The sequence below is a fragment of the Pundamilia nyererei genome, unplaced genomic scaffold, assembly GCF_000239375.1.
Source record: "Pundamilia nyererei isolate P.nyererei 1_Seehausen unplaced genomic scaffold, PunNye1.0 scaffold00255, whole genome shotgun sequence".
Taxonomy (NCBI): Eukaryota; Metazoa; Chordata; class Actinopteri; order Cichliformes; family Cichlidae; genus Pundamilia; species Pundamilia nyererei.
The window spans coordinates 523,288-538,126 of NW_005187656.1; positions in this window are offsets into that span (position 1 = coordinate 523,288).

A 14,839-nucleotide genomic window follows, 5' to 3' on the forward strand; every position below is an offset into this window, starting at 1 on the left:
AAATCCATTACAGGGCATTGGATGCACAGACTGTACTCTCGTGATGCTGATTACATGTTGCGTGTGAAAACTGCTATTTTTACCAAAACATGAAATTTACTACACACGTTTGTGGACTTGTTATACCTTCAATCCAGGGCAAAATATCTATTTCTGCAATGCGTTTGATATCCATCTCTTCTGGCACTTATACAGTGATGTCCAGACCTCCCTCTCTCCTTGCACTTCCTCCTGGTCTTTCAGGGGCATTTACCAAAATAATCATGAACTCTCCAGCATGTCCTAGGTCTGTGCTGAGGCCTCTTCCCAGCTGGACTCACCTGAAACACCTCACTTGAGGCACCTATAGGAAGGATCTTAGCACCCTGAACAATCTCTGATGCCTATTTGCAGTTTGGCACAGTACAGCACACCTACAAATCAAGAGGATTTAGAAACCTGCCTATACGCAGTAAGGGAGTGGGGCATCATTTTGAAACTGAAGGCGAACTGAAGAGGAACTGCAGCTTGTACCCAGCAGTGTCTAAGCACAGCTGATTGAGGACACCTTTGCTGAAAATGTGCTTTGGACGTACGTTGCAGTGGAACAGTCATGTGAGTGTCTGCAGCTCACTGTCTGCCTGAACTGGCTCACTGGCTTTGCTCCATTTATTCTGGGTCACATTCAGTAAATATTTCATGGCACAGAGTCTGGTGAGACACTTAAATTTAGATGGTTAGATTTGGACCCCACCTGTGTGGCAGCGTTTGCAATGCTGGAGTAAGAATTTGCAGCACTGACTGCACACATATGATTAAGAGAATATAAACATCCCAACAGACTAGTTTTTGGCTGTTTTTTTTTCCTTTTTTGTAGCATATATAAAAAAAAAGCCCAATTTAGAAAGATTATCCAGAATTCAGCCAAACACTGATGTTCTCTTTGAAGTTTACTTCATTATCAGAGGAATTAAAAGCAGCTGATTACTGCACTTGCATGGAATGCTATCAGAAATAAACACAATGATAAATTAACATGATTGCAATATTTTTTCCTGTCCTGTCCCATGACTTGCCGAAACTGCTTCATCTCCTGCGTCCGCGATGATGACCATGAAACATCGGTGGAGTTTCCCCTGATGGATCAAACAATGAAACATAAAAAGAAAATTCCGATGCCTTGTTACTAGTGTTGCCATGTTAGCATCTGCTATTTTCTTCTTTTTTTCCCCCTTGTATGGTCTTTCCTGAGAAAACCAAGGGGCATTTCCATCTCCCGATCTGTTTTTCTGTCAGCCTAATGACCAAGTATGACCTTTGGAATTTTTGGAATGTGCAAAAACAGGATGGATTTTCTTTTCATAGCGGCCTTACACATAGTGGGTGTTTTCATTTGAAGTTGTTCAAATTAAAAGTGTTGACAGCACATTATGTAATGGGGACACACAGTAATGCAAAACTGCAAAATAACATTGACCCCTATTTTCATATGGAAGACTTTAACTAAGATGTTTTCTTAAAAATCAGTTTTTTGTTTTTTTTGGGTTTTTTTTTAAACAGATGACTTTGGAAACTGTGCAAAAAAGTAAAGAAAAAGGATGTTAGGTGGTGTGGGTCAGGTGCAGGGCTCAAATTCATGACATCACCAGCAGTGTGGCACACATTTTAATCTGCTGAGCCTCACAGAGTGACCGCATGTAGTCACACTTAAGCTACCCTGAGACCTGTGCAACAACCGCCACAGGCCACCGATTTAATCCGCTCCCAGCCAAGCAGGACACTGACCTCACTGCAGTGATGTCATCAAGGTGAGTCAGACAAGTCTGAGAGTAATGACGGCCAGGGAGGAGGAGGAGCAGTGTTAAGGTAAAGGACTTACTTTCCATCTGGGGACAGATGGATGATACAGGATTAACAAGTTCTCTCGTTTCAGGTTGACCTGAAATAATCTGTGCTTTTGTATCAAAATTGGATCAAATAAGGTCCTCAGAGTTGGTTTTACAGAGCATCTTTACTTTATTGGTATAGTTTTTCTTTAGCGGACTATTCGAAATCTAAAAATCAATTTTGGCCATTTCTCTAGCCAAAAATGAGAAGTCAAGGAGCTCTACTGAATAACAAGAAGAAGAAGCACACAATGGGTAGAACAAAGCCTAATATGAGTTAAAAAACCAAACTGAGGCCTAAAAAAGCAAACACAGAAAAAGCGGTAAATAAGGGGGAATGAATAAGTTGAGCTTATTATGGTACTTCTGTATTTTTTCTAACCAGCTCTTTCTCTCGACTGTACTTTCTTTAAAGATATAACGCATTTTGGGGTCAACTTGAAAAACAGGCAGATGAGAAATGTAAAGTGAGCTCAAAGATTAATAAAATCCCTGTACAACACTATCATTTCCTAAATGTTGCCAAGACAAAAACAGTAGAATTTTAAACACAGTTTTAAATATAAAAGACATTTTATGAAAGTTTGGCCTTATTTGACCTTGAAGAAGAGGAAAAAGGTCAAAAACATGATATTAACATGATATTTAGAGTTTTCATATATACCTCTGTGCTATCAATGCAATCAGTGGCAGAAAGAAACAGATAGCGAATGGCCTCTAAGGAGAGGTCAAAGGTCAAATGTGTTATTTTAAATCATCATACGGTTCTTTCTAAATGTTCCCAAGACACTGCACTTGTAAGAATCATAGCTTCTATTTGATCAATTGATCAAATTTCTGTGGATTGTTAACATGACCCCTACAAAGTTTGACCAGATTTGAACTTTTCAAGCTATCGCTATGCAACCGCTATTAAAAACAAAGGTCCCTTAGAAGAGGTAAAAAACAACATAAAACCCTAGGACCATGGTACATGTAGACCAGCAGTTCCCAACCCCCGGGCCATGGACCGGTAGGTCCGTGAGTCATTTGGTACCAGGCCTCGAGAGTTGAGGCTCGGGTGTGTTTATGGTTTTCAGGGATTTTATCGTTAACTCGGTTTCCCTGGGTCTTTTCCCATGTTGTAGTTGTGTGTCTTATTTTGAAAGAAATATTTACACGTTACCAAAGCAACCAGAGAGCATTAAGGGGAGGAAGGAGGATGTTGCTAATAAAGTTACACCGCGACACCTTAAAGGCTTGTCCGTGAAAATATTGTCTGACATTAAAGCGGTCCATGGTGCAAAAAGGTTTGGGGACCGCTGATGTAGACAGTGTTGGATTCAATAATTCTGGTAGGCTTTTAATGTGGTTAACATAGTGAAAAGCTCTATGCTAGCCCAAACTAGGACCTTCCTGTTCACCCAGCTAAGTGATTTTAGTTCCTAAAAAAAGCAGCAAATGAAGTAAATACAGAGTGAAAATACAATGTTTGAAATCAGGAGGTAAAACAAAAAGCAATGGTTCCATAATGGAGTCTAACCCCAGTCTGCTGAGTGAAACTTCTATGACACACAACTTTATGATGGTCTTTATGAATGTGTCAATGTTACCTTTACTGCTTTAAAAAGGTCTAATGAGCAATGAGGAAAGACATTACTCACTGTTATGTGTGTGATTTCATGTGTCTAAGTAAGACAGACTTCAGCGAATGAGAAAAACGAGACACTGTCTGTTTGTGTGTTTTTGTGTTACAGGAGACCAATAAGTCCTTTCCACATACTGTCACTTATTAACCAGAGCCTCCCTGCTATCTCACCAGTGGGGAATTTTCTTTATCACCGACACCACAGGTAGTGGACAGACCGTGACAGAAAAGCGGCACAAAGGGTTTCACGCAATAAGAGGAAAGAATCCTTAAAAGGAGATCAGTGTTGTTATTTGTTTGGACCTACCCCCATTAAGAAACACCATCTCCGCTTCCTCAGATTGTCCTCAGGATGAGTATACCGGAAGAAAAGTACAGGTCACCTCAGTGTTATTTCAAAGTCACTGACTGTGAAAATAATTAGCTTCATTTTTTTTTAAACTGAGGGAGAAGGTGTAAGCATTTCCTCTCAGTTTGACTTATTTTACAAGTCGCTACACGTATGTATCTGCAAGCTACGCCGTCAAGAATGGCTTAAACATTTAAGTAATTGCACCATCAATGTCACAGTAAATCATCATTTAGAGCTAATGAATTTTTCTCAATGTTTTGCTCACAAAAAAAGACGCTGAAAAATGGAAAATACAGAGAAAGGTGACAGGAAACAACAGTTACATGTAAAACTCATAAACCCGTATTTTATTCACAATATCAAGTTTGTAAACTGAGAAAATGTACCATGTTAAAGCCATTATTGGCTCACTGCCTCAGCCTATTTGGAATAGGTTTGCATTGCTTCTCTTGTTTCGTGGGGTATCATTAGTTTCTTTCAGAGCTCTTCTTCTGCAAGATTGACTTTTAGATAAAAGAGGAAAAAGAAAACTGCACGCTGCATAAGCCTGTCACTCACCTCCTGTATACAGAAGGTAAAAGTCATCTTCAGACTCATACTTGCACAACTCCATGAATCACTGCAAATAAAGACGGGGTGTGAACAAGAAACAGGGGGTGCATCACAATAAGCCTCTTCTAATCTATGAATAGCTGGAGTAAGATGTACCCTAATGACAGACACAACCGCATCAGTAAACATACACAGAGACGGCAATTTAGAAACATCAAGGGGAAGAGTGGGTTGTAAAATGTGTTGAGACAATACCCAGGGAAAATTTGACATATGCCTGATGATTGCATGAGAGTGTGTGACTAAAAGGAGACAATTTATTATTATTTTTTAACCATACTGACTCGAGGGAGTATAAATAGGATTCTACCTGGAATTTACCTATACGAACACCACAAGCTTGCTGTTGGAAACTGGGCAGCTGCAGGTTTTTGGGGCTTTTGCCGAATGTGTGTTTGGGAAAGTGGAAAATATTGTCTATTCACGACACACATTCCTTTACAACGGTCAGCATTCAGGTCACCAAACTTTCCTCCACTTTTCCACTGTGTTTGAGTTACCTTTGCACACATGAAGTACTAGTTTATGGATGAATGCAGATGTGCAAGTGTATGCACGCATAGACCCCGGTGGGTGTGTTTCTGAGCGTCACGATGGTATACAAGTTATTAAACTGTGCATCTCCACCTGGGTGCTGCAGACATCACAAATCTTCACCTCTCACCTCCCCACCACAACAAAGGGAGTCTCCTTATGAGCTCATGTCTGGAGTTCTGCAACAGCCTGCCCGATAAAGGGATAGAACAGCAACACTGTTTGTATTTAGAGGGATCATTTGCAACAAAAACAAAAATAAATCGAATGACTCATCGTAAAGAATCATAAACATATGCATTCATTGTTTGCGATTCTTGTAACAATGTTTGCAGTTTTTCTAACTGCTCAACTGTATCAAAAAAAATCAGTTATTAACTGTTTATAAAGGATGAAAGTAACCACCATGATGTCATTACCCATTGCTTTGTGGACTGAGGTTTAGTATTTTGTCTATTAACATTTTAGTTTTTTGGAGGCAGAAATGACCATATATGAATGAAGGTGGAGTATTAAATTATCAGTAAATGCTAGCTAACTTGGTTAGCCAAGCACATTAATAAACTGTGTGGATTTACATAGAGATAGCTAGTAATTAGTGCAAAATAATGTAAAAGCAAAATACGACAATTTCACTTCCCAAACTGCAGCAAAGATTTCATGCAATTCATGCTATATTTGTGTTTAACTATTAATATTTACATTTGTCAGGAAATGTGTTCATTTCTACTGTAGAGTTTGTCATTATCAAAGGAGTCCAAAGGGACTCAAACCTCGTGTGGCCGTTTATGGAACTGCAGGTTCTATGACTTGGTTTTATCTTTTGGACATAAAAAGTGTGCACTTGCATTAAACCCAGTGACTGCAAAGAAGAATCGTTGGTAGATGAGCAGAGGGACAGCGTGTGTCTGTGTGTGGAAACATTAGGTAAGGATGTCTAACAGAGGACTAAAATCCCAAAAGCAGGATCCACCCAGACAGACTCATGCAAGCCTATCAATGGAGCCATTGATACATGAAAGGCCACGACTGATGGAGGGAAACTATGAGAGGACGCGAGTGTCTGAGTATGTGAGGGGGAAAGATTTACAAGAACAAATCCACCAGATGTGGAGTGCGAAGCAAAGGCCAGACATTCATGTTTGCCTGGGTCACGACCTCAGAGAGAGTTTGATTTTTTAAATGACCTCCAAACATTGTTCACATGTTTTGCTGCTACTTAAAATATTTGGCTGACTTTCATTATCTTGACACCACTTTTAACAGTTCCTTCATTTAGTCTCTTTAAATCACAACTTTAAATGGCATAAAAACCACACAGTCAAAGCCATGGAAACAGCCCTCAGTGTTTTGATTCATTATCACAAACCTTAGACTGTCAGCATTTTCTGAAGCATTCATGTTGCTCATTACAGGAATCACTCTGTGAGAAGCCCATTGCACATTGCACTAACTTGAATGTAGAACATGGCTTACATGTTTTCCTTATAAAAGAAAAGAAAAGTCAGCTATTATCCTGTCTTCCCTCTCATACGTCTGATCTGAAGAAGTGCATCTCAGCATGACATGTTGAAGGATGTCTCACTTTAAATCTAGAGCACAGGACAGAGAAGGTTGGTTGGAGGAGCAATGAGGCAGAACACATTAGCGTAGCTGGTCTATCATCCACATTAGTGATCATAAACGTTATTTCTGCTCGTCTGACAAAGATCGTAAAGCACAGCTGTAGCAGCTGGAACAGAATGATGTAGCAGTGCCCCACCCCCGAATTTGCCTCTTTAAAATGACAGCTCACAAGAAGACGAGCCTTATTTTGTTAAATGTCTGTTGCCATGACTCCTTCACGCCCCCCGTCTTAAGTGGGAAAGACTGAGCTGCAGACAGTAAAAGCTGTATTGATCCCAATGCTGGTATTGGGATCAGATATGAGCATAATAGGATTGATACTTTAGTTTGTTTCTGTCATCTTAGTCTTAAGTGTGTGGAAACACAGCCCCTCTCATGCAGTCACACTTTAACATTAATTATTGATAAGGATAAAGTATCATAGTTTACTTTGGCAGATGTATTACCTATAGGCTATATTCATTCAAATAACATATTCAGACCATTGAATTGTGCTAAATAAGTTATTTTACTGTGAATGAAAGAAATCTACCTGAAGTACAAACATGAAGTATAAAAATGTCTAAATCGTTGTGTGTTGACTGTCAGCTCTTTTTATAGCACATTTAAAAAACATCAGTAGACCCAAAGTGCTTTAGAGAAAAGTTCAAAACTTTCAAAATACATGAAAATCTGAGAGGTTTTATAAGCGGATGACTCATCTCATAAGTGATTCCACTCTGCCCGGCCCTACATAAGCTGCCTTTGTAAGTTCAAAAGTATCAGTACTGGCCCTGTATTTACTTGGCATAGGATCGATACTGACATTTGCAGTATCGCACAGCACTAGCAGAGAGACGAATAGGTGCAATTAGTAACTGAACTCTTTTTGTACTTCCTGTTTGTTCCTGTCCAGTCTGTCACCTCCACAAATCTATCTGCACTGCTTTGCAGTTTCCAATTGTCCGTGCTAACTGTTCCACAGTAAACTGCCTGCTCTGTGTGTGGGACCACCTGCCAGTGTTTTGATTTTCCCTTGTTGCTCTCTTCTTCAGTGTTACCTGAACTGTGGCTGACACTCTTTTATCTCACACCTCAAGGACAGCACATGCACACTCACACAGTAACCCTTACCCTAACGTTAAACCCTTTTGTTCGTAGAAAGCGCGGTCTAACATGTGGCACAAAATCTCTCATGTGTTTTCCGTTGGGTTGAGATCTTGTGACTGTTAAGATGATAGCATATTTACCCAGTGACCCCTTTTTGCCCTACGGATGGGGACATCCTCGATCAGACCGCTCCCATCCCGAAGGAACATTTCATCAGAAGAGAATGGTGGTCATTCAGATCGACTTGCAGTGACCCCTTCTCTAACTTTGAGCTCGCTGAGCTCACTCTAGAAGTAAGGTGTTTTTTTAATAAAAATAAATTGAATTTGACACTTATGTGCATCTCAACCCGAGGAATGATTAGAAGAATCTGTATTTGTATTTTAGTTTCTCTTTAAATGTGTATTCTCTAAATATGACACTGTCTTGTCCAGTTGTCCAGCCTCTTTGTTGATTTTTAACTCCACTACACATTTTGCAATAATGCAGTAATGTAACACATTATTGCACAGTTGTTCAGTGAGTTACAATTATGTTGTTGCTGGTGTTATTAAGGCTCTTCAATTGTCCACACAACAGGCAGATAGAATGAAAAAAAAAGTTAAACATGTCTCAATGCACCATTGCACTCAGCTAATTTTAGTTCCTGTATATGAATTACAGAAATGCTGATGTAGTCTTCAAGTTTTGAGAACGAGAGATACGGATATTAGTAATATTCTTATTCCACAAAACAGTAAGAGGGTGTTTTTAAAGAGTAAATTGCCAATAGGATAGAAACAACCATGTTATACTATAGTGCAACTTTGCCTTTTTGCAAGCATCTGCACAGACAGCATGCTAACACAGAGCTAGCCAAGTGATGATAACGTTAAGTGAATGCAGACTCCAGTCCACCAGCTAGACCCTGATCCTGAACAGGTAAAAAAAGCAGCAATGAGCAGTCAGTATTCATGTTTCTAAAGTAGAATCATGGCAATCGCTTTAAAGTCTCTTTGTGTTGTTTTCATCTTTGCTTTGTGTTGTCCACTCTGAGTTAGTATGTAGTAGTGAAAGAAAACTCTTATGTATGGTCATTAAGATGGAGCTTTATCAGTGTGTTGGACTGCAGCTTCAGGTTTATAAAGTTCTGATAATTATAAGAGGTTGATATTGCAGAGTAACACAAAAGTAATGTAACAAGTAGCATCATGGTGCAATTCAATTGTTCAAATAATTAAATTGTGTTGCCTTGTGTTGCCTTGTGTTGCGAACACACAGAACTCTTTGCATATGATTTCTTCCTGTTTAAAGTTGCACTAAATCCAAAGTATGTCCAAACAGTGGATGAAGATTCACTTCAAGGGAGAAGCTCTTCACCTTAATTGTTCACACTGCATGGTGCAGGGAACAGCTGTGATTGGCTGATGCAGGCCCACTGTCAGGTGTTGATACAGAATTGTTGTGTTTTATTGGCATAAATGCATTTTCAGTACTGCAGACTCATTTAAATTTGTGATTCAGATTCAAATTACATGAATATTGAAGCTTTCCAGTGAACACCTTGACCATCCAAAACTGTGCTGAGAACATTTTTTGCTGACTCATGACACAAAGGTTAATAAGTGTGAGAAGAACAAGCAGTATGCTGGTGTAAAACGAACAACCACGCTGTGGGTACTGTAAAGTCCAGTTCTGGCTAAGTGTAATGTTAATTAGTGTACTGTATTTGATAATAAATAGCCTTTTCTCTACACCCACCCTCAAGGAAAACTTCAAATATTACTACTTTAAGCATAACAACTCAGTCGATGTTAAATCTTAACCCCTAGATCATCAGCTGTAGCTAATTCCAACCCCTAACCCCAGCAATGTCACATAACCAGGACCATCACTGTTTTGCTAATTTTCCTTAGAAAATAGGTGGAACAGAAAGGTAACAGTGTGAAGGCAGGAGATGCAGGCGATGGTGTTGTAGGAAATGGCCTTGATGTGAAAAATGCAAGATCAAAACAGACATCATAACATCAAACTCAACATTTCAGAAATATTTTCAGGGGCTTACCTGATTAAAACCCCCCCAATCTTTTTTATTTTAGGAATATAGTTCATGTGCACTCCTGCTACGTGTCATGCTCTTCCTTGAAATCGATAGCAATCAGATATTGCTCCCTCCAAACTTGGCGTTGTGTGACTAATGATAAAAGAATGGCCTGTATTTGTATAGCGCTTTTTACTTAGTCCCTGTGGAGCCCAAAGCGCTTTATACTGCATTCAGTCATCCACACATTCACACACTGGTGATGGCAAGCTACACTGTAGCCACAGCTGCCCTGGGGCGCACTGACAGAGGCGAGGCTGCCGGACACTGGGGCCACCGGGCCCTCTGACCACCAAAAGTAGGCAACAGGTGAAGTGTCTTGCCCAAGGACACAACATCCAAGACTGTCGGAGCCGGCAACCTTCTGATCACAAGACAAACTGCCAACTCTTGAGCCACGATCACCCACAGAGTTTCACTCCACATCAAACAGAGGAGTCAGCAAACTACAAAAAGCTTTTATTTGTGACATCAGAGGTAAGATAACACTTTAATGATCCCCATAATGAAACTAAGCTGTTGCAAAAGAAAACAAAAGAAAAGAGGCTACATCAAAGTTCTTTTGAATATTGCACTACAAGATGACAGCTGTGAGTTAACACCTTGCTGAACAAATAGTTTGTGTCAGGTTAGTTATTCTGAGCTGGATGAGCATGGGAATGGACTGAGAAGGCATGGATACGCGGATGGATGGTGTAATGTAAGTACAGGTCAGGGATTAGGGAAAAAGAGAGAAGGATTTTCAGACGAGCGAGTAATCTAGACGTGTCGATAGTCATCCTCTGGGGGGAAAAAATACCAGGCCACAGAGATTATCCTGATGGCGATTGCATAATCTCGTTGTGTGTGCATGTATGTGTGTTATGCTAAGCAGACGGCACAATTAGTCACTCTCCCAGTCATGCCTTCGGGCTGTGACTAAATACACGTAACATCAGGCATGCAGCTACAGAGATATGCACACGTTTACACACGGAAGCGCACACCAAAGCACTGCTGAAAGAGGTGCGGTGTTACTTTCTCTGCCTTCACTTAACCCTCTCAGGCTCAAATTAAGTTTTTGTTGCTAATGCACAAAAGAATACCTGCAGTGGTACTTCTGAGTAAAAAAACCTCATAAAATCTGTATGTGGAGTAATCAGGTATTTAACTTTTAACTGTTGCAAATCTGCAACGCCTGCCTTGAGAGGGTTAATGAGCAGCTTGTTTTTCCCACTTTTTCGCTCCCTCCATTTAATTGGATTCTTTTTTCCCTCCCTACATCCTTTATGGCTTGCTTCCTTTCCTCTCTTCTCTTTGCTCTTCTTTCCTTTCACCAACTTTTCCATCTTTGAGAAGCAGCTGTGCTTGCTGAGACATCTCTGCAAAGCTATGCAGAGGAGGCTGCTAAGAGTTGCAGAGAAGTCATTGTACATAACTATGGAGGGACTGACAGTCTGGTAGACTGGGACCGTGCCTTTTGGACTGGCATCACTATTTGGTGATGGTTAAGTTGGATTTTAATAACAAGACAGATGAGGGTGAGAGTAAAGAGAGTGTAGACCCTCCTGTTTCAAGTGTTATCAGCACACGGAGTGGCCATTATTAGTTTTTATCAGTACATATTACCAGTACATTGCTTCCTCCTTCTATCACTAGCAAGTAATCTCTTCATTGAATTCTGCCCACTGAGAGCTGCTGAGCAGAAGAAATGGGTGGTGTGTTCAAACATTTGGAAACCAAAGCTCAGCTGTGACATTTCAGCACCCATCCTTTGTGCTGAACTGTGATTAGAACTCAACCTTTGGCTCCATTTGCTAGCTTACCTTGACAATTACTACTAGAGTTTCACTCCCACTTATTCCCACAACTCTAGTGTCTCATGTATCATATATTCTTGGATAATAATAACCTACTGCGCTGGTTAGATGTTAGAACAGTGTTCTTAATGATTATATGTACAGGACATATAGAACAGAACAATCATATAAGAACTTGGCTGCTGACTACCAGGACAGAGACACGGTGATGATGATAGAATATGCAACTCGTATTGTTAAGAAATCCATTAAAAAACGTTGATAGCATTGTAATAAAACAAATTATCCATGCTTTGCTGAACTTAATTTGCTAAGTTGCTCCTTTTTTGTAAGTTGTCAAGTAGTTGAGAAGCTTCAAAAACTCTAACCCCAAAAAGAGATGTGCACATGTTTCTGCTGACCTTTTCTCTGACTCTGATTTCCTGTGAAGAATTGTTCTCAAAGCATAAATTCAATATGAAAGCAGACTTAGAGGCAGGATGTCGATAAACAGACTGGAGTAGTTTGAGTTGATGACCACACTGGCAAACATCTACAAGGCACTGCACTGCTGTAAGGTTCGCTGATCAGATCACGAAGACCAGCACGTTATTGTAAAAGCTGCTCTTGTACTCGAATAGGTTGAGATGATGTTTGATTCACAGATGTAAAAAGATGGATTGCTAAACATTGTTCTGCTTCCACTACACACTATACACTGGATATACACACTATTTTTATCATCATCACTTTGATCTCTCTTTTCCTTTAGTAATTTCCACCTTCCTTTATTTCTTCTAATTGTAGGGTCTTGACCATAGTAGTAATATAGTAATATAACACACCTGTTGTTGTGATTTAGTGCTATATAAATAATATTTAACTGATTTTACTGACTTCTTTTTCATCTTTTTATCATCTCTCCATCACATCTACTGTCTTCTGTTTAACCATTCTCTTGTCCTATCCTGGTTTAATCAGCACTATTTTGTCACTCTGTACATTGTAATGTCACTCAGTTGTTTTGCTCATATTCTTATCACTGTCCTCCCAGTTTCCATGATTTTCACTTTATAATAAATGTATTATTATATTTTTCCTTTGGGATGTATGATATCATTCTTCTTTGTTTCATCTTCCCTCTTTCTTTCACACGTTGAAATATTTATGAGGTTTAGCAAGTGATGTCACTGCCTCCGATTCTCACCTTTTCTTCCATTGTCTCAGTGCTGTAATTCCCCCCCATCTATTATGAACAAATAGTCCTTTCCATACAGTGGGCCATTGCAATTGTGTGTGCGTGTGTGTGTTCTGGTAATCATGACATTATGGGGACAAAAGGCTTCTAGAGAAAGGGTGGTCCTCAAAAGTGATGATTAAAAAGTTCACCAGATGGAAACCTGTGTGTGTGTGTGTGTTTTCTGAAATATGCATAGTAGGTGTACAGCAAAAATGTCCTTGTTGTGTTGCTTGCGACTTTATAGAACAGCAATGATACTGATGGCGTAAGAGGCTGTTTTTTATTTCACCTTGTTCGTATTTTTTGCAGATCTCACCTTCATAGAGAGAATTATTCACATAAAAATGATCCAGTTTCTTGTGAAGCAGTGTGGGTTATCTGCTGGAAGCGTTTTAGATCTAAAAATACAGCTAAAGATGACCTTCAGTCTTGGGAGGGGATTCTAGTTTAATTCAAGCTTTACAAAACTTTAGTTTATTCTACTGGTCAGTCAGAATAAACAACTGCACATTAACTGATGATATTATTGCTATTAGTATAATACTATCACATTATTAAAAAAGGAGTCTTCTGTTAATGTGAGACAGTTTAATGAAACACTAAAAAGCCTGTAATATATAGATGTTCCAGTATAAAAGGAGCTAAATTGTCTTACAATTAACGGATTATGAAGACAAAAAAGGCCCCACCTCTCTTTCTAACATACTCTTTCTAAGATGGAGCGCACACATATAAAGTACTGTATTACAGTACTTTATATGTGTGTGTTTTTATACCTTTGTGTGCCTATTAATGTGTAAACACATACTGTACAGCTGCTCCACTGATCCCGATCGGCTCATATGAAGATCAGGACTGCCATTATTATTGGATTTAGAAGATTAACACACACCTGCATGGCAGGACATTAGAAGGCTCTCATAATAGCGTGTGTGTGTGTGTTTATGCGCATTACGCACTTAACCATTATGAAAGGAAGCTAGATGAAAGAAAATTTGGCCATTTGAGCTGCTTTAACTTTCAACTTCCTGCTCATTGATCAATTCTCTCAGGGGGACAAAAGAGCCAGAAAATAGCCTTCTTACTGTAATCAACCTTCATTATTATTAAGGGACTTATCTGGATCTAAAGAGAAAGAGAGAAGAGAGGTTCTACCGATGTTCAGGCGGAAGTCGCCTCATGTAAACAGGAAAGAGTGAGGGCAGTGGATATGACAGGAACGGAGGAAGTGGAAGTCAATCCAACTTTAAACACACACTTACACAGAACTACATCCAGCCTGAAAATACAACCTGACTGAAATTTGAACTCTTCACATGCTATTTCTTATGATGCTATTCCACCACCATTATAGACAAATAGTATATAGTTGTATAGAGCACATTCTTAAGGAAGAGAGACAGGGATTGGACTGAAAATCAGTGGCAACAGGTCTGATTTAGTGGTTCCAGTTGTATATATGTATGAAAGTGGTCAGGAGGAACGCACAACCATGAGTGTGACTCTATGTGTTAAACACGGCAGAGGATATGTCATGGTTTGTGCTTGCATTTCAGCCAGTGGGGAGGTGGTGTTGGGGATTGTGACAAGACTGATGGAAATATGAATCCAGAAATGTTTCTATCAGATTCCACCAAAAGTGTGCGGTTTGCAATGGCTGCATTTTTCAGCACAACAATAATTACGACAAAATCACAAACACACTGGCAGAGCGGTAAAAACATACCTGGATAGATAAAGAACTAACAACAAAGCTTCAGGGTGTGTTGAAGAATAAAGCGTCATACTAATATTCCTTCCAAGCTTGTTTGAATTGTACAGGCTCTGTTTTTGCCCTGTGTTTGATTAAGTCGCAGCACCTATTTGCCATTTTCCTAGGAAAATATAAAGAAATGCGGGGTGTCTAAAGAACTTTGCACAATAAATTCTCTAGATTACTTTACAGTTTTTTACAGACGCTAGGACACATTTCTCAATACTTAGGTCACTTTTGCAAAACTCCTCACACAGTGAGCACAACAGAAGTCTATGTGGGC